The sequence below is a fragment of the Chrysemys picta genome, chromosome 2 (assembly GCF_011386835.1).
Source record: "Chrysemys picta bellii isolate R12L10 chromosome 2, ASM1138683v2, whole genome shotgun sequence".
In the NCBI taxonomy this organism is placed as follows: Eukaryota; Metazoa; Chordata; order Testudines; family Emydidae; genus Chrysemys; species Chrysemys picta.
This window is the reverse complement of record NC_088792.1, coordinates 290,068,043-290,088,295: the sequence shown is the minus strand read 5'-3', so window position 1 is coordinate 290,088,295 and position 20,253 is coordinate 290,068,043.

The following is a 20,253-nucleotide window of genomic DNA, read 5'->3' as shown; positions in this document are numbered from 1 at the left end:
GCTCCGTGCTGCCCCCGACCGGACCCACCGCGCTGCCCCACGGGCTGCAGGGCTGGAGCAGCCTCCAGGCTGTGCTCCCAGCCCCGGGTGCAGCAGCCCGGGCAGAAGCCCTCTGGCACGGCGGGGGGGCTCACAGCTGAGCCCCCCTGTCTCCCTCCCTTGCCAGCCCCCCTTTGCCCGCCCGGTGCCCGGGTGCTGGAGCTGACTCACCAGCTCCAGGATCCAGGCACCGCCACCACCCCCTCCCTCCAGGCTTGCACCGCCATGCTGCAAGCCTGGGAGGGAGGAGGAATGCTGGGGAAGAGGCGGGGCCAGGGCGGGGATTTGGGGAGGGAGCCAATGGGGGAAGGAGGGGCGGAGCCAGGGCAAGGGGGGCCCGAGCGCCAGAGCGGAAGGGAAAATTTCTTCCTTGTCCAGTGTCCCGACCAAACATTGGTCGGGACGCGGGACAAAGAAGCAAATATCGGGACAGTCCCGATAAAATCGGGACGTCTGGTCACCCTATCTACCAATCAGGAGGGATTTCAGCCACTGGGGACCACCCCGAGAGGAGATTTGACCAACTGGGGGGAGTTCCAGGGCGGGGTGCCCTGTCTGGAAATGGTTCATGTGACCCCTCTAAGAACTCCTGCCACTGTCCTCTACCAATCAGGATGGGTTTCACCCTGATAGGAACGCCCCAAGAGAAGATTTGACCAATCAAGGGGAGTTCCGGGGCAGGGTGACCTGTCTGGAAATGGTTTGTGTGACCCTTCTAAGAACTCCTGCCACCGCCCTCTACCAATCAGGAGGGGTTTCAGCCGCTGGGGACCACCCCAAGAGATTTGACCAACTCGGGGGAGTTCCAGGGCGGGGTGACCTGTCTGGAAATGGTTCATGTGACCCCTCTAAGAACTCCTCCCACTGTCCTCTACCAATCAGGATGGGTTTCACCCTGATAGGAACGCCCCGAGAGAAGATTTGACCAATCAAGGGGAGTTTCGGGGCAGGGTGACCTGTCTGGAAATGGTTTGTGTGACCCTTCTAAGAACTCCTGCCACCGCCCTCTACCAATCAGGAGGGGTTTCAGCCGCTGGGGACCACCCCAAGAGATTTGACCAACTCGGGGGAGTTCCAGGGCGGGGTGACCTGTCTGGAAATGGTTCATGTGACCCCTCTAAGAACTCCTCCCACTGTCCTCTACCAATCAGGATGGGTTTTGCCCTGATAGGAACGCCCCGAGAGAAGACTTGACCAATCAAGGGGAGTTTCGGGGCAGGGTGACCTGTCTGGAAATGGTTTCTGTGACCCTTCTAAGAACTCCTGCCACCGCCCTCTACCAGTCAGGAGGGGTTTCAGCTGCTGGGGACCACCCCAAGAGATTTGACCAACTGGGGGGAATTCTGGGATGGGGTGACCCATCCGGAAGTGTTTCGTGTGACCCCTCTAAGAACTCCTCCCACCACCCTTTACCGATTGCGATGGGTTTTGGCTGCAGAGGACCGCCCCAAGAGGAGATTTGGCCAAAATAGACCAGGTTCTTGGATGGGGTGATCCACCCAGAAGAGGGTCATGTGACCCCTCTAAGGACTCCTCCCAACGCCCTCTGCCAATCAGAGTGCAGAACCATCACCCCATAAGTCCCAGTACCGGGCAGAGGAGGCAATCTCTTACCAAGAAGACATGTTTTAGAAATTGTGGAAAGGCTGAGAGGAAACATGGACTCCTCTACCACCCCCGTGAGAACTTCAGACTTTGTTTTAGCCCCGAGGACCTTTGGACTTGTATGGAGAAAGTGCTACAGCTGTGACAGTTCCAAGGAGGGCCCTTTGACTCCACCGTTGATAGATACCTTGGAACCCAAAACCCAAACCTTCGTGAGGCACCCCAATGAGTGTGACGGCCTCTCATTGTCCACCCCCCTAAAGTTGGAAGAGGATCATGGCTTGGGGGAGTCACCAGCGGACAAGGTGAACGGGAAAGACGTCGCTCAGGTAAATGAATGATTAAGAAGCGACGGTTGATCATGGGGGCGTAATGGGGTTAGGAATCGACCTGGCATTGCATAAATCTAAAAACAAGCAGTGGGGTGCTTACACTGTTTTTTGTCTGAAAATCTCTCAACAGCTCGACGATGCCTTTCTCGAGGCCTTTGAGAACTTACACATCGGTAGCCCTGTGGAAGTAAACATATCATGCATCAGCTGGTTTTGCTCCTGTCTGAGATACAGATCTCAAGAGGAAAATCCAGAAAAGGACAAAATAGAAGAATGAACCAGATCAGACTCCCTCATTGTAGGGGTCATGGCATCCATTTTTACAGGCGGCTGTAAAAGGTTGTGTTAAACCAGGCAATTAATAAAACTTATTGAAATGTGTCCATATGAATGTGTCCCCCTCCATACTTGTGTTAGTAAAAGACGGTACTGGGAACAGTCATGTCTCCACAGATGACTCTGTTAAAGAAAATATATTATACCCCCAGGGAAGTTGGGAGCTTTGGCGCAGTGAATCCTCTTTTTCGAGTGGCCAAAAAGCATAGTAAAACGAACTAGAAGACAGGTAACAGCTTGGCTTTCAGACCAGTATGCTTACACTTTACACAAACCGGCTCGAATACAGCTTCACAGGAGGGATTGGGGCTGATGTACATTAAAAGGAGGAAGAGAAAGAGAAATGTATTATACCTGCAATGCACAGGTCCCCCAATACCCTTTAAAAGAAGGGCTTTGATGCGCAGGGCCAGCCATAAGCGAAAGTCCAAGAGGAAGCCTGGGCGAAAGAGAAGACGCTCTCCGCCTGGTAAAAGAGAGATATTTTAATCAACATGGCTTTTGTTCACTGCGGGTCTGAAGAGTGCACCAAATCCGAACTAGATTTGTTTCAAATAGCCCCTACCCAGACCAGCATTGAGAAAAGCATCTACATCGAGGTGCTGCCTCTATCGGCTGTTACGGAGTCTGTCCCCATTGATGTTTTTATAGCACGGAATGGCATCGATTATATGGATTTAAACAACACACTTCTGTAGCTATGTTGCAAGATTGTAAAAGGAGACGGAACTGAACTCGCCATGGACGCCGAAGTGGGCCTGGTGAATTACCCCGTGGCCTCTGTTTTCAATCAGTTGGATGTCACGCTGGGAGACGGCCTTGTAAGCCAAAGCAACAACTGTTACCCTTACAGGGCCTTTATAGAATCGGCGCTCAATTACAGCGACGACACCTTTACCACGCAATTTTCCACTGGCCTGTTTTACAAAGACACTGCCAGACAAGCGAAGAAACAGAGTTGGATGGCGGGAATCTAGGGTTTGTGAGGCGTGCAAAGCTGACTGCCCAGAGCAGGACGGTAGAGCTGCTGGGTCATCTACGCAGCGACCTGTTTTTTCAAGAAAAACTTTTATTGAACGGAGTGGATGTGAAAATTAAACTGACACGCAGTAAAGGCGCCTTCTGTTTAATGGCATTGTGTCAGCATCCCTTTTTGTGAAGGAAGTTCAGGTGGCCCCGAGTGTTCATCTGGGGCACATGGAGGCCCTGCTTACTGCTAATGCTAAATATCCCATGGACCGTGTGAGAATGAGAGTGTTTAGCATCCCCGCGAGAAGCAGGGTCAGTAACCAAGAGAACCTGTTTTTGGGACACTTACCCAAAATGCTTGTCCTGGGGTTTGTGGATAATGATGCCTTTAGCAGAAGTTATACAAAAAATCCCTTTCATTTTCAACATTATGATATTAATTTTTTGGCCTTGTATGTAGATGGTGAACAGATACCAACCAAGCCTCTGCAACCAGACTTCAAGGCAGGACGCTGCCTGAGAGAATACATGAATGTGGTACAGACAGCTGGTAAACACACGAAAGATCATTCTCTGTTAATCGACCGTGAGGAGTTTACACTGGGTTACACCTTGTTTGCCTTTGACCCCGTCTCCCGACCAGGAATGCGCCGATCACTATTCCCTGATTAAAACCGGGAACCTGAGAACAGAAATACGTTTTGGGAAGGCTTTAACTGTCACCGTCAATATGATGGTGTATGGGGTTTTTGACAACGTCATAGAGATAAATCAGAGGAGAAACGTTCTGTTTGACTATATGTGAACATGGACACCGTGCAGCTCTCACATGTCTTATCAATGGCCCATTACACGAAAAAGAATTTCTTAGATGTGTTCCTTTGTGATTGGCTCCCTGGCAGCAAGCTATCTCAGAGACCCCTAGCTTTGGTGGTCAACACGCATCCACGCAACCAACTTGGTGAACACTGGCTCGCCTTGTATCTGGCGGAGCGTAACCGTGGAGAGTTTTTTGACTCATATGGGCACCCCCCAAACAGCGTGTTGTTTCCTAAAAGCATTATGAAATTTTTAAACAAAAATGCCACAGACATTGTGTTTCACAATAGACAATTACAAGACCCCCGCTCTGTCGCCTGCAGCTATCACTGCGAGTTTTTCTTACATCATTGTAGCAAGGGTTTATCTTTTGACCGGATTTAAAAATTGTATTCTAACGACTTAGTGCAAAACGACCGGATGGTGATGAATTTTGTAAAAACTAAATTTAAATTCTTGGGCATGCCTAGCCTTGCTCAAAACATGTTTCAACAAGCCCAGACATGCGTATCTTGCAATGATTTTGATAGCCATGTTATCCAATATTCTCAGGCATAACAGACAATGTTTGGCATTATCCAACACATTTTTTATAAAGTAACTTTTTCCACAGTTGCTAGGCCCCGCACAAATTGCAGAAAAGGGGTGTTTCCACCTTGTATCCATTTTAAAAGCCATGGGGCAGGGTTTTAAACCCTTCTCCTAGGACCCTCTTGTTGTAAACGACTTTCGGTGTTTTATTAAGGGTTTTTGTCTCTATTTGCCATTGATTTTTGTTCCTTACGATAGAGGGCTGCTGCACCTCTATCTTTTTTGAGGTGTTTTCTCACAGGCCCATGCAATAGTCCAGGACTAGATCTTTCAGACTGTCAAAGTTGATCTTTTCACAGTTTGCTACGTTCAGGGTAAAACCTTTGACTTTCATACAGGCCTTTCCTCTCTACAGCTTATACCCGTATGTTTTCGGGCCTGCCAACACAAACTGGGTGATGTCTTGATCTGGCGGGATCTTGCTCGTGAGGTCCCCTAAATAATCCCCCAGAGGTGATTCCAGTCACCCTCCCTTTTCACAGATATCACCGAGTCAGTGTCATGGGACAGGCACCGCTCTTGCAACCTGTCTAGCAGGTTGTATAGTTCTAAGCGGGCGTAACCAGTGGTGAAACAGGCTATGAAAACATTGGTATTTCCAGAGACTGAGTACTAGTCTTTTGCATGCTTCCAAGACACGCACGCTGTTTCATCGTCGATAAACTCACAGAATGAAACCTTGTAGTGGGGGGGAAAACAGGTACTGAAAGAGTTCGTCAGGGTCTCTCACGATGCTGCTATTGGGTAGGTTTGTTCTTTGGCCGAATTTACCCCACAGAGAATTTAAAAACAGTTTGGCCATTTGGTGTTTAGCGGGGTTAAACCTGATCTCGTGTTGGCGTAAATGCACGCCTTCTTTCTGGTAGAAATTGTTAATGTACTTATTTTGTTTTTCTTTGTCTGTGCACCAGCTGGGATACCCTGAAGCCTCTTGTTTCTGGTGGAGGTGTAATTTTATGTATTCTGAAAACAGTTCATCAGATTTTTCATTAAAATGCCAGATTTCATATATTTTAGCCACTGTGCACCCCTTCGCTATGGCCGCATTCAATTCCACCGTGCACCAAGTCCCCAGGATGGCCCTCTCCTCGTCAGTATGGGTGCCACATCTCCCGCTGCTCGGTTTCAGCACAGGTTTGTCATAGCGGGAACATAAGCTTGTTACCCACTCTGACAGGTAACAATGGGGAAAAGAAGCCTCGTGGGGGGTACATTTTAACTTTTGCAATTCCAAAATAATTTGCAAGAGGTCCAAATTTGTCATAAAGTATATTGGGGTGTCCGATAGGGTATTCTTGGGTTTTGCTTACGAAAGGGTACAGGCTGGTAAAATCATAATAGTGAATTTCTTCCCTGGGGTTAGGTTTGTAATATAGGTGGATATCGTTTGTCTATACACAGTTTTATCTCAGTGAATTTATCAGGTCCTCTCTCTACTATATCTCCCTTCTCCGTCATTTTCATAATCTCTTTTCTGTATAGGATACAAGCCTATCTCAAAATTTTGACATCTGCTCACAGTAATACGCGAGCTCTTTCTGCAAGTCAAACATCTCATACCTGTGGTCCCGATACCAGTCGAGAAACTCTGCTTTTTCCCATACTTTTTTTTTTTTTTGCTTTCTACACCATAGTGCTCCACGCCGGGCATAGGCCCCATGTAATTTTGATTTTTCTCAAGTGTTAAAAAAATGTGGAAAATACCCTTTGTACCCTTCAAACCCCATCGCCTGCAGGAGCTTGCTAAGCTTCATGGGCAAGAAGTTTAAAGAGTCTATAAAACGAATGCCCAGGACCTTAACTTCCACATACATTAGTTTACTTCCCTGAGTGATCAATTATAGGCACATCTTTTCCTTCAGTAACTGTCTAACGATGAAGTACACATGGTAACCTTTGGAATTGTGCGCTAGGAATGTGTAGTCCTGGAACTCTTTGCCGATAAAGTTCTTAACAGCCATAGAAAGACACTCATCGCCCTTAAATTCCCAGGACTTTTCCGGCTTTAGGGACATAGCAAAAATGTAATTGGGAGTGTGCAACCCAGTCTCCTGCGTGTATTCAAAATCATAAAAAAAAATACTTTTCTGAGGATTCAGGCTTTCTAAGGCTGTCCCCTCACCATTCTCTAACTTAATCCTGTTAGATTTCTTACAAAAAGTCTTTTTCTTAAGCAGGGTTCTGTCACTTTTTGTGCGGACCAGATGGTCAACATAACACTGTAAGCAGGCATCTTCCAGTTTGGGCATTTTCTTTAAAACATGATCAGGGTCTCCACTGAATTGCACAGCATTTATCAAGGTCACCCCTTGCATTAAATGTTCTTGGGTTAGGCACAGAAATTGCATAGCAGAACCTATGGCAATAATAGTGTTCAATAAGCTTTCCAAACACAGCTCAGCACACAAGCCCCGGAGCTTGCAGTTTATATCCATTGAAGTCCAAGTCACACGGGCATGGTGCCGGGGGGCTGGTGCATCTATGACACAGCCCTCAGAATCTTCAAAAAGCTTTTCCCTAAGACAGTGATTAAGAACAGCGCAAACAGCAACACGTACAATAGTCCGCATAATTTTTTACGCTTACGACGTGGCTCTGGCTCAGCGAGTTCCATGCCAAACCTCCTCCTAAACTCCTCATAGCCATCATCCTCGGAGTTCATCTTCGCTGCTTGATGCAATGCTGACCAGGGCCCCCAGGTCCTCTAGAAAGGCATCGTCGAGCTGTCAAGAGATTTTTAGACAAAAAACAAGTGTAAGTTCCCATTGCTTGTTTTTAGATTTACACAACCCCAGGTTCCTAACCCCATTACACCCCATCATCGACTGTCGCTTCTTAATCATTCAATTACCTGAGCTATGTCTTTTCCATTCACCTTGTCCTCCGGTGACTCCCCCAAGCCATGATCCCCTTCCTCCTCCAGGGTGGTGGACGACGAGAGGCCACCATGCTCATCAGGGTGTGTCATGAGCGGTTGGGCTTCGGGTTTGGCTTCAGGCATATCCATCAATGGCTGGGCCAAAGGAATCCCCTCGGCTGCTCCCTCATCCTCTTCAGAACTGTCGCTGCTGTAACGTTTTCTCCACACAAGTCCAAAGATCCTTGGGGTTAAAACAAAGTCCAAAGTTCTCACGGGGGTGGCAAAGGAGTCCATGTTTCCTCTCAGCCTTTCCATGATTTCTAAAACACGTCTTCTTGGTAAGAGATGGCCTCCTCTGCCCAGCGCTGGGACTTATGGGGTGATGGTGCTGCATTCTGATTGGCAGAGGGCATTGGGAGGAGTTCTCAGAGGGGTCACACGACCCTCTTCTGGGTGGTTCACCCCATCCCAGAACCTGCCCTATTTTGGTCAAATCTCCTTTCGGAGCAATCCTCTGCAGCCGAAACTCATCGCGATTGGTAGAGGGTGGTGGGAGGAGTTCTTAGAAGGGTCACACGAACCACTTCCGGACTGGTCACCCCACCCCAGAATTCCCCCCAATTGGTCAAATCTCCTCTCGGGGTTGTCCCCAGTGGCTGAAACCCCTCCTGATTGGTAGAGAGCAGTGGTAGGAGTTCTTAGAGGGGTCCCATGACACACCTCGCTTCTGGTCATGTGTCCGCCTTGACCCCGGAAGTAATACCCCCAAGGGGTGGGACTTCCAATGACTGGTGGGCAGGGCTTATTGGGTTAAGGTGTGGGGTTAATGTTTGATTGACAGTAGGGCCCTTATACTACTCACTCCTGCTACCCAAAATTGGAAGAAGAGAGAGGCAACTATAATACTGGGCAGTATTAGCCGTTGTCCTACTGCTCAGATGCTGTAAGTGAGAGAAGGATGAGGCCCTGTAAAGTAGCCTGGGTTGATTTTTATTACTCAAAGCGTTTTTATTTCACATCAGGACATCTAGTCATTCTGATGGACGTGCAGCCTCTGGACAAGCTCAGTGATAAGCATGTACATTATACTGCTTGCTCAGGGGTCATTACTATAGGAACAGCCAAGTACCAGCCCAGATCCTCAAATACACCTGAGCTCTAGACTCTGGGTTGTTCTAAATGATGCTGTCTTGTAACAGCCATTGCTGCACTGGAGATTGCTGGAGCACAACGCACACTGTGTGTGCCATCTTCTGTTTCCAGCTCACACCCCATATACTTGGGTGGGAAGCTAGGAGTTGGTGACATACAGCCAGCTACACTGGCAGTACACTATATATGCTAGTTCTCTGTGTGTTAGGGATTTGCACATGCTGGGGAAATCCTAGCTGCCTCTTAGGGCAGCTTTATGGCTACTTTGTCCTGCTCCACTGCAACATAGGGCAGCACAAAGGGGACTTTACCACTAATCCCACCCCTATTTATGCACCGACATGTGATTGTTAGGAGTCAAAGTTTAGGTATCCAGGTTTGGAAAATCCACTCACCTGGCATAAAGTTGTCTGATGTCAACCAAAGGACAAATATGCCTATAAACATCAGTCCCCTTGTTTTTCAAATATCTATTTTAAACACCACAGTGCTGATAGAGATTTAATCAGCACGGCTGCAGGTGGCTATAATGAGTATTTAGGCATCTAACTGCAGATTTTAGTGCTTAACTTTAGCCACCCAAGGCCTTTGTATTTGTATTGCCCAATCCTATGAGTTGCTGAGTGTTCTCAAACTCCCACTGATGTTATTGGGAGATAAGGATGCTCTGCCCTTAAGAAAAGGCGCTCAGCAGATAGAACTCATCCTCCAAAGTTAGCTACTATGATCCTCCACCTCATAGAAAAAGGTCACTAAATGGTCAGGCTTCTAGTCTCCATCACCACCTCATTCTCCAGTTTACTGTCCCCCGGGTTCAGGGCCTGTGGGGATTCACCAGGCAGCAGTTAGCAGAGGAGGGCGAAAGGCAGAGGGAGTCTGGGATGTTATTGCTTATAGCTCTCAATGGGGAGACAATGTTCCTGTAAGAGTTGAATATTGGAAGGAAATCAGTAGAGACCCCTGCTGAATTGACACATTCTGCTCATTCAAGAGCGACTATATTAAGTAATATGGGTTCCCCTAATCTTGTAGTGTTTCCTGTGTTGGTGTTTGCTTTCTATACCGTATCCAGCAGCTTATTCCCGGTCCATGTTATCAGATTGCTATTCCCTAGTATTCTCCACTCTGTTTATGTGTATTAAGGGGCATTGGACAAATACTCATGACTCTTCACATTTCTTTTTCAGGTGCTGGCCAAGTATCTCACAAGCAACGTCATCTGGAAATAACCCAGCTCCGGATTTTGGATTTACTGTGCACACATTTCCTACTAAACTGTTTGAAGTATCTGTTTCAATTGCTCAGAGGCCTGATTTCTTCTTTCAGAGAAATTGGGGCTTCCTGCATGTCCACTGTAACCATGATGTGGGGGCTTCCTCCCTTACCCTTTCTCTGCAGAGATGGAAGAAGACCTCAGTTCAGTGCCTCTCTGGGGTTTCTAACCACTCTTCCAGGATCCCCACTGTGACGAAATGGGGGATTTTCTTATATTTTTGTGGTTTTCCAATGATTTGCATGCAGAGGGAGTGGGACTCAGTGCCCCTGGGTGTTACTGGTTTAACGAGGTGAGGAGAGAGGGAGTTTGTTGTAACAGAGGACCGAAGAGGGAACTTGGGACCCCAGCCGATAGCCTGGAGGATGGACACCCCAGCGACCGCTGACCTGATGACCCAGAGACCCAGCTCAGGAGTCACAGCCGGTTCTAGCCAGTAGGAGGACAATGGGCTGTGAAGAGAGGACCCCATGACCCAACCAGCGGGTTCCAGCCAGAGGAGGGCAGAGAGGAAAGGAGGCACAGACGAGCCTGTTTACCTGGAAAGAAGACAATGGACAGAGGGAGACTTGGGGCCGGTGATCCCAGATGCAGCTGGGAAGCAGGGGGACTCTGGGCTGGAGAGGAGGGGCAGGCAGAGCCCACCTGGATGCAAGGAGACTGGGATGTACTGGGCTGAGGGAGGTCAGGCCTGAGGCCCTGAGTGTTTCCTGTGTTGTGTTCAATGCTCAATAAACCTTCCTGATTTACACTGGCTGAGAGTCACTCCGGTCTAGAGAACAGGGGTGCATCGTCCCCTTCAGGGGGAGGGAGGCCCCAGGGGGTCCAGAGCGAGTGGACTCCCTGAGGGGGCCCACGGCGAGAGACAGATGTGTTAAGGCTCAGAGAGGTGCGGCTCCAGGAGGTGGAGGGGCCTAACCCTGAGAGAGAGTGGACCCCCGAGAACGGCTGTCTCACTGAAAGGGGTGCCCCCCCCGACCCCCACGGACCGCACAGGGCCACGAGTGGGCACGATCTGTGAGTCCGTGACACCCACAAAGCTAGATCTAATCCCTGTAGTTAGTGATCTGGGGTCTGGTTCTTAATCATATTCTCATCTTTGTTTTTCTGGGAATTCAGTGTTGCTGATGAATTCTGGGTTGTAAGTGGAATGGACTGTGTTCTGGTGAGTTATCCTCCCTCCTGTCTAGTCTATTCCTGGGTCAGAAGGCTAGCTGTGAACCGCGTCTGTTTACTTACAGACTTAGGATAGGTGCCTACAATAGTGGGCGAGGGAAGGCAGCTCTGGAGAGGTGTGGCTCCAGGAGGTGGAGGGGCCTGATAATGGAGAATATGATTAAGAACCAGACCCCAGATCACTAGAAAAACAGGATTTTCTAAGCCAAGTCCCTGTTTGTGTACTGCAAGACTTTATCCGAGAGGAACCATTGTATTCCCTGGCTTCCCCCACTGCACTACAAGGGAACGACTGTCATTGGGTATCTCTGATAGGGTATGTCCCGCTGTGCTCACTGGTCTTGTGACGTCTCCGTATCAGGGACCAGCTCATTTTGTTAGTAATTCATATTGGACTAGAGCTGGGTGAACGCTGCAGGGTCAGTTCACTGTGGGGCTCACCAGTTAAACTCCACAGTTCAGAGAATCCTAGAAATGTAGGGCTGGAAGGGTCCTAGAAAGATCATCCCGTCTGGCACTATACTTAGACCGTCCCTGACAGCTCTTGGTCTAATGGGTTCTTAAAAACCTCCAATGATGGATTCCACAACCTCCCTTTGAGGCCTATTCCAGAGCTTCTCTATCTTTATAGTTAGAAAGTTTTTCCTAAGATCTAACCTAAATCTCCCGTGCTGCAGATTAAGTTGATTCCTACTTCTCCTACTTCCAGTGCACACGGAGAACAGTTGATCAGGGTCCTCTTTGTAACAGTCCTTAACATATCTGAACATGGTTTGAACATATTTGAGGTCTGGCTAAGATAAAGAGGCCCCTGGAGGAGGGAAAGCAGGTTACAGGGGTATGTGTGCAGCTTTCTTGGGGTGCCCAGGCTCTGAGTCACCTTGTTACCCATCTGGCGAGAGGAAGATTTTCTCAGGGAGCTGATATCTAGTCAAGCATAACATCAGCGGTCTGTTAGCCATCCTACCAATCTCCACAGGGCTCTGCCGCCCCTTGCTCTGCTTTGCACGGTAACAGTAGTTGCACCGCAGCCCCCAAGCCCCTCTGAAAGTGTCCCCCAGTAGCATCGGGTTACTGTCACAGGGCACTCACAGAAATTACCAGGGAACAGAATCCAAACAGTTTATTGGTACAGCTCATGATCAGACCTTTTATAACATTGCAGCAATGAGATATATGTATAGTGGAACAATCCTAAATTTATTATCAAAGATTAAGATTTAAGAGGTACTGAGTCAGGATAATGGACACAGAACTGGTTACATATAAAATGAAAATCATAACATGCTTCTTAGAGTCTAAATTTAACATTAACAGGCTAAAATTAATTATTACAGCGTTTTTTCACCTAAAGCAATCTCCCAGCAGCATTAACCAACATGGGATCCAACTTTCCTGAGGAAGGAAAAAGGCTTTTTGCATGCTGTTACCAGATGTGCCCGTCACTTTGGGTAGGCTCATTGATTAGGGTTACTCTTCTGGGGGAGGGAGTCTGTAATTCTATCAATGTGCTGCTTGTGTCACTTGTGTGTTCACATGGAGCTCTACTTCTCCCTTCTGCAAGTCCCCTCCCAATGGAGCTACCCTGCAGGACCTAGGTGCCCCAGGGCTGGGTTCCTCCACCCCTAGAACTAGAGCGTCCCCTACCACATTGGCTGGGAGAGCACATGCAATGAGCGGCGAGTCTGACAGCCCCAGCTGGCACCAGCCCTGGGCTGGGACGCCCCCATCCCCAGAGCACCCGGGCTGCTCTCAATCCAACACCTGCAGCCAGGAAGGGGTTGAAGTCAGGTCAGCCCAGGTGAAAACCTGAGTCCCATGGAGGGGTCAGAGGCAGCTGGTCAGGTCTCGCCTGGCCCCTCTGGAAACAGCACGGCTGCTGGCCTGGACAGCGCCCGCCCAGAGCGCTGGGATGCCTCAGTCATTTTTGCTGCAGGAAGGGGATGGACGAGGCTGAGAGTCACAGGGGTGCCCATTACCCTGGCGCAGAAGGGGTTAAACACAGCAGGGAGAGTTGGTCCCAGCTGTGCCCTGGGCTAGGCGGAGAAGCTGGGGTTCCCCAGCCAGGGTCTCCAAGCACCCCCCCCCAGCACAGGCCTCACTCTCCTGTACAAGGCCCGTCCGGCCTCCACTGCCATCCAGTCGATGGCAAAGTCCATCTGGGGCATGAATGGGGACATGCGGGCGGCCACAGTATGGGCAACACTCAGCACCACGCTGGGCTGTTCCCGCACGATCCTGGGGAGAGAGCGGGCAGCTCGTCCGTGCACAGGTGGCCCCGTTGCTGCCAGTGCGCTGCTGACTGCAGCCGCCCCATCCCTGAGTCACCCACCTCCTCTGGAACAGAGCCAGCCAAGAAAACATGGCACCAGGACAGATCACAGCCCAGGGCAGGAGAATCCAGGCCCATGCAACAGGTGCACGATTGGAGGACTGGGACATGGAGCCTTTCCCCTCTAGGGGGAGGCAGCTCCAATCCAGCCCAGGGCAGGGGACTGGCTGGTTTATGGGGGTGGGGAATGGGACACGGGGCCTTTCCCCTCTAGGGGGCACTGGCCCCAATCTGACCCAGGTCACCAGTCTAGATGGAAGTGGGGTGGGAGGTGGGGAGACCTTGCCCCCCTCGTAGAAGTCCGACGTGGAGATCTGGAGGAAGGTACAGTCACGGTTGGCCTTGATGGTGAAGATGAGGGGCTCTCCTGCAGGGAAGGGTCAGTGAGGAATAAAAGGAGAAACTACATGACAGGGAGGGATTCAGACAGCAGGATCCTGGAGGTGGGGGAATGGAAATAGCTGTGTACTGAACAGTCTCGCTCTCCTCTGCAGGTGTTATGGCCAAGGCTTCTAGAGTATGTGGTGCCAGGGGGCACAGGGGCGCTGGGGGGGTACAGGGATGGGGGGAGCTCTGCAGGGGGCACAGGGGTGCTGGGGGTACAGGGATGGGGGGAGCTCTGCAGGGGGCACAGGGGTGCTGGGGGTACAGAGATGTGGGGAGCTCTGCAGGGGGCACAGGGGCGCTGGGGGTACAGAGATGTGGGGAGCTCTGCAGGGGGCACAGGGGCGCTGGGGGTACAGGGATGGGGGGAGCTCTGCAGGGGGTACAGGGGCGCTGGGGGTACAGGGATGGGGGGAGCTCTGCAGGGGGTACAGGGGCGCTGTGGGGGTACAGGGATGGGGGGAGCTCTGCAGGGGGCACAGGGGTGCTGGGGGTACAGGGATGGGGGGAGCTCTGCAGGGGGCACAGGGGTGCTGGGGGTACAGGGATGGGGGGAGCTCTGCAGGGGGCACAGGGGCGCTGGGGGTACAGAGATGTGGGGAGCTCTGCAGGGGGCACAGGGGGATACAGAGATGTGGGGAGCTCTGCAGGGGGCACAGGGGCGCTGGGGGTACAGGGATGGGGGGAGCTCTGCAGGGGGCACAGGGGCGCTGGGGGTACAGAGATGTGGGGAGCTCTGCAGGGGGCACAGGGGCGCTGGGGGTACAGAGATGTGGGGAGCTCTGCAGGGGGCACAGGGGCGCTGGGGGTACAGGGATGGGGGGAGCTCTGCAGGGGGTACAGGGGCGCTGGGGGTACAGGGATGGGGGGAGCTCTGCAGGGGGTACAGGGGCGCTGTGGGGGTACAGGGATGTGGGGAGCTCTGCAGGGGGCACAGGGGTGCTGGGGGTACAGGGATGTGGGGAGCTCTGCAGGGGGCACAGGGGCGCTGGGGTGTACAGGGATGTGGGGAGCTCTGCAGGGGGCACAGGGGCGCTGGGGTGTAGAGGGATGTGGGGAGCTCTGCAGGGGGCACAGGGGTGCTGGGGGTACAGGGATGTGGGGAGCTCTGCAGGGGGCACAGGGGCCCTGAGGGGTACAGAGATGTGGGGAGCTCTGCAGGGGGTACAGGGGCACTGGGGGTACAGAGATGTGGGGAGCTCTGCAGGGGGCACAGGGGTGCTGGGGGTACAGGGATGGGGGGAGCTCTGCAGGGGGCACAGGGGCACTGGGGTGTACAGGGATGTGGGGAGCCCTGCAGGAGGTACAGGAGCGCTAGGGGGTACAGGATGTGGGGAGCTCTGCAGGTGGGTACGGGGGTACTGTGGGGGGCACTGGCAGTGCTGGGGGTACAGGGATGTGGGGAGCTCTGCAGGGGGCACAGGGGCGCTGGGGTGTAGAGGGATGTGGGGAGCTCTGCAGGAGGTACAGGAGTGTTGTGGGGTACAGGGATGTGGGAGCTCTGCAGGTGGGTATGGGGCACTGGGGGTACAGGGATGTGGGGCGCTGTGCAGGGGGCACATGGGCAATGGGGGTACAGGGATGTGGGGAGCTCTGCAGGGGGCACAAGGGTGCTGGGGGTACAGGGATGTGGGGAGCTCTGCAGGGGGCACAAGGGTGCTGGGGGTACAGGGATGTGGGAGCTCTTCAGGAGGTACGGGAGCGCTGGGGAGTACAGGGATGTGGGGAGCTCTACAGGTGGGTATGGGGCACTGGGGGTACAGGGATGTGGGGCGCTGTGCAGGGGGTACAGGTGCGCTGGGCATACAGGATGTGGGGAACTCTGCAGGGGGCATATGGGTGCTGGGGGGGTACAGGGATGTGGGGAGCTCCGCAGGGGGTACACGGGCAATGGGGGGTACAGGGATGTGGGGAGCTCTCCAGGTGGGTTCAGGGGCGCTGGGGGGTACAGGATGTGGGAAGTTCTGCAGGTGGGTATGAGGGTGCTGTGGGGGGGCACAGGCGGTGATGGGGGTACAGGGATGTGGGGAGCTCTGCAGCAGGTACAGGGTGCTGGGGGAAGAGAGATGTGGGGAGCTCTGCAGAGGATATAGGGGTGCTAGGGGGTACAGGGATGGGGGAGCTCTGCAGGTGGGTATGAGGGTGCTGTGGGGGGCACAGGCGGTGATGGGGGTACAGGGATGTGGGGAGCTCTGCAGCAGGTACAGGGTGCTGGGGGAAGAGAGATGTGGGGAGCTCTGCAGAGGACATAGGGGTGCTAGGGGGTACAGGGATGTGGGGAGCTCTGCAGGGGGCAGAGGTGCGCTGGGGGTACAGAGATGTGGGGAGCTCTGAAGGTGGGTATGGGGGTTCTGTGGGGGGTACAGGGGCACTGGGGGTACAGGGATGGGGGAGCTCTGCAGGTGGGCACGAGGGTGCTGTGGGGGGCACAGGCGGTGCTGGGGGTACAGAGATGTGGGGAGCTCTGCAGGGGGCACAGGTGCGCTGGGGGTACAGGGATGGGGGGGCTCTGCAGGGGGCACAGAGGTGCTGGGGGTACAGGGATGGGGGAGCTCTGCAGGTGGGCACGAGGGTGCTGTGGGGGGCACAGGCGGTGCTGGGGATACAGGGATGTGGGGAGCTCTGCAGGTGGGTACGGGGTTGCTGTGGGGGGCACAGGCAGTGCTGGGGGTACAAGGATGTGCAGAGCTTTGCAGGGGGCAGAGGGTGCTGGGGGTACAGGGATGGGGGGAGCTCTGCAGGTGGGGACGGGGGTGCTGTAGGGGGCACAGGCAATGCTGGGGGTACAGGGATGTGGGGAGCTCTGCAGGTGGGTATGGGGGGGCTGTGGGGAGGCACAGGCGGTGCTGGGGGTACAGAGCTGTGGGGAGCTCTGCAGGGGGCACAGGGGCACTGGAGGGGTACAGAAATGGGGGAGCTCTGCAGGGGGCACAGGGGCACTGGTTGGTACAGGGATGTGGGGAGCTCTGAAGGTGGGTATGGGGGGGCTGTGGGGGGGCACAGGCGGTGCTGGGGGTACAGAGCTGTGGGGAGCTCTGCAGGGGGCACAGGGGCACTGGTTGGTACAGGGATGTGGGGAGCTCTGAAGGTGGGTATGGGGGTGCTGAGGGGTACAGGGATGGGGGGAGCTCTGCAGGGGGCACAGGGGCGCTGGGGGTACAGGGATGGGGGGCTCTGCAGGTGGGTACAGGGGTGCTGTGGGGGGCACAGGCGGTGATGGGGGTACAGGGATGGGGGCTCTGCAGGTGGGTACATGGGTGCTGTGGGGGGCACAGGCGGTGCTGGGGGTTCAGGGATGTGGGGAGCTCTGCAGGGGGCACAGGGGCCCTGAGGGGTACAGAGATGTGGGGAGCTCTGCAGGGGGTACAGGGGCGCTGGGGGATACAGAGATGTGGGGAGCTCTGCAGGGGGTACAGGGGCACTGGGGGGTACAGGGATGGGGGGAGCTCTGCAGGGGGTACAGCGGCACTGGGGGTACAGGGATGGGGGGAGCTCTGCAGGGGATACTGGTGCGCTGGGGGTACAGGGATTTTGGGAGCTCTGTAGGTGGGTACGTGGGTGCTGTGGGGAGCACAGGCGGTGCTGGGGGTACCCACCTGCAAAGCTCCCCACATTTCAGTACCCCCCAGCAACACAGTGCCCCATGGAGCGAGTGAGAACCGGGCACCCCCAGACACCCCAGTCTCCTCAGCCCCTGCCTCACAGACGAGCGCGCCGCAGAGCAGGGCCCCCGTGCTGTGGCCTGAACACATGATCCGCCCCGAACACATCAGTAAATAAATAGGGCTCTTAAAGTGTCTCCAGACACCTTCCCTTGGCTTGCAGCCAGCCCGCAAGGGCTGTGAGCCTGCCAAACCGGAGACAACGCCGGGCAGAGCCAGGCCTGGCTGGGTCGGGGGTAGGAGAACTCCACTGCTCAGCCATGCACTGCAGGGAGCACCGGGCGCTCTCTGCTCCGAGTCAGGGCTGGCCCCAGTGTGGCACTAGGGGGCGCTGGGCTGCCAGGGGCGGGGCGGGGGCTCGGCCGGGGGCTTGGCAGGGGGGCGGGGGCTCGGCAGGAGGTGCTGGGCTGTCGGGGGCGGGGGCTGAGCATGGGGGCGGGGGCTTGGCAGGAGGGCGGGGGCTTGGCAGGGGGCACTGGGCTGTCGGGGACGGGGGCTCGACAGGAGGTGCTGGGCTGTCGGGGGCGGGGGCTTGGCAGGAGGGCGGGGGCTCGGCCGGAGGTGCTGGGCTGTCGGGGGCAGGGGCTTGGCAGGGGGCACTGGGCTGTCGGGGACGGGGGCTCGGCAGAGGGGCGGGGGTCAGCAGGAGGTGCTGGGCTGTCGGGGGCGGGGGCTCGGCAGGGGTGCGGGGGTGTGACGAAGTGGGGGGGTTTCTTGTTTTCTGTGGAGTTTCAATGGTTTGCATGCAGAGGGGGTGGGACTCAGTTTCCCTGGGTGTTACTGGTTTAACAAGGTGAGGGGAGAGGGAGTTTGTTTTGCAGAGGACCGGAGAGAGGACTTGGGGACCCAGCCGATGGCCGGGAGGAGGGACACCCCAGCGACTGGTGACCTGGTGACCCGGAGGCCCAGCTGAGGAGACGCAGCCGGTTCTGGCCAGTGGGCGGACAATGGGCTGCAGAGTGAGGACCCAGTGACCTGACCAGCCGGTTCCAGCCAGAGGACAGAAGCGAGGAGAGGAGGCCCCGGTTTACGACCCTGTTTACCTGGAGAGAACACAATGGACAGAGGCAGGGCTTGGGGCCAGTGATATCAGATGCCCAGCTGGGAGCAGGGGGGCTCTGTGCTGGAGGGGGGAGCAGGCAGAGCCCACCTGGATGCAGGGAGACTGGGATGTGCTGGGCTGAGGGAGGCCAGGCCTGAGGGTCAGAGAGTTTCCTGGGCTGTGTTCAACTCTCAATAAACCCTCCTGTTTTACGCTGGCTGAGAGTCACTCCGGGCTAGAGAACAGGGTTGCATCAACCCCTTCGGGGGTGGCGGCCCTGGGGGTCCAGACCAAGGGGACTCCCTGAGGGGGCCCATGGCAGAGACAGACGTGCTAAGGCTCAGAGAGGTGTGGCTCCAGGAGGTGGAGGGGCCTGACCCCGAGAGAGAGTGGACCCCCGAGAAGGGCTGTCGCACTGAAAGGGGTACCCCCCCACAGACTGCACGGGGCCAAGAGTGGGCACGATCTGTGAGTCCGTGACACTGTGGTGTAAATCAGGCCTGTTTCTACACCTTGGCAGGCCAAGCCTGGAGGGTGTAGCACAGACAGCTACTCCTAGGCTAGTCTCCACACGAGGCCGGGAGAACTACTCTGTAGGGTACAACAAAGGCCACCTAGTCAGGTGCTCCCATAAGTACTGCTGACTCATTGCACTGGGCAATCTGTATCCCCGTGTTCAACAGGACTGCTGGACTCTAACGCACACACTCACCCACCTCGTTTCAAGTCCTGCTGCTCTGTTTCTCACCTGAGCTGTTATCTTTGCTGTGGCTTCATCATATTCACATGGTACACCCGGTGGTGGTGTGCCCAGTTTGACAGCTCCACCACATAGTTTCTCTCATTTAGTTGCTTGACAACCTTGAAGGGCCCTTCCCAGGTGGCCTGGAGTTTGTTTTTCCTCACGGGGATGAGGACCATCACCTGATCCCCGGTGGCGAAGGCGCGGGCCCGTGCTGTGCGGTCATACCAGAGCTTCTGCTTCCTCTGGGCTCTGGCCAGATTCTCGCTGGCCAGACCCATTACCTCGGCAAGTCGTTCCCGGAAGGTCAGGACATACTCCACCACTGACTCTCCCTCGGGAATGGCCTTCCCCTCCCATTCGTCTCTCATCAGGTCTAGGGGCCCCCTTACCCGCCTTCCATATAACAGTTCGAAAGGCGAAAACCCGGTAGACTCCTGGGGTACCTCCCTGTACGCGAACAGCAGGTGAGGTAAGTATTTGTCCCAGTCCTGTGGGTGCTGGTTCATAAATGTTTTTAGCATCATCTTTAGCATCCCGTTGAACCTCTCCACCAGCCCGTTGGATTGGGGGTGATATGCTGAGGCCCAGTTGTGCCAGACCCCACATCTCTCCCACAAGCACCGGAGTAGGGCCGACATGAAGTTGGACCCTTGGTCTGTTAAGACTTCCTTGGGAAACCCCCCTCGGCTGAAAATGGTCAGCAGCGCATCTGCCACAGTGTCTGCTTCGATGGACGATAAGGGCACTGCCTCAGGGTAGTGGGTGGCGAAATCTACCACCACCAGGATGTATTTCTTCCCTGACCAGGTCGTCTTGCTGAGAGGTCCCACTATGTCCATGGCCACCTTCTGGAAAGGCTCCTCTATGAGGAGCAAAGGTCTCAAAGCCGCTTTCCCCTTGTCCCGGGCCTTCCCCACCCTCTGGCAGGGGTCACAG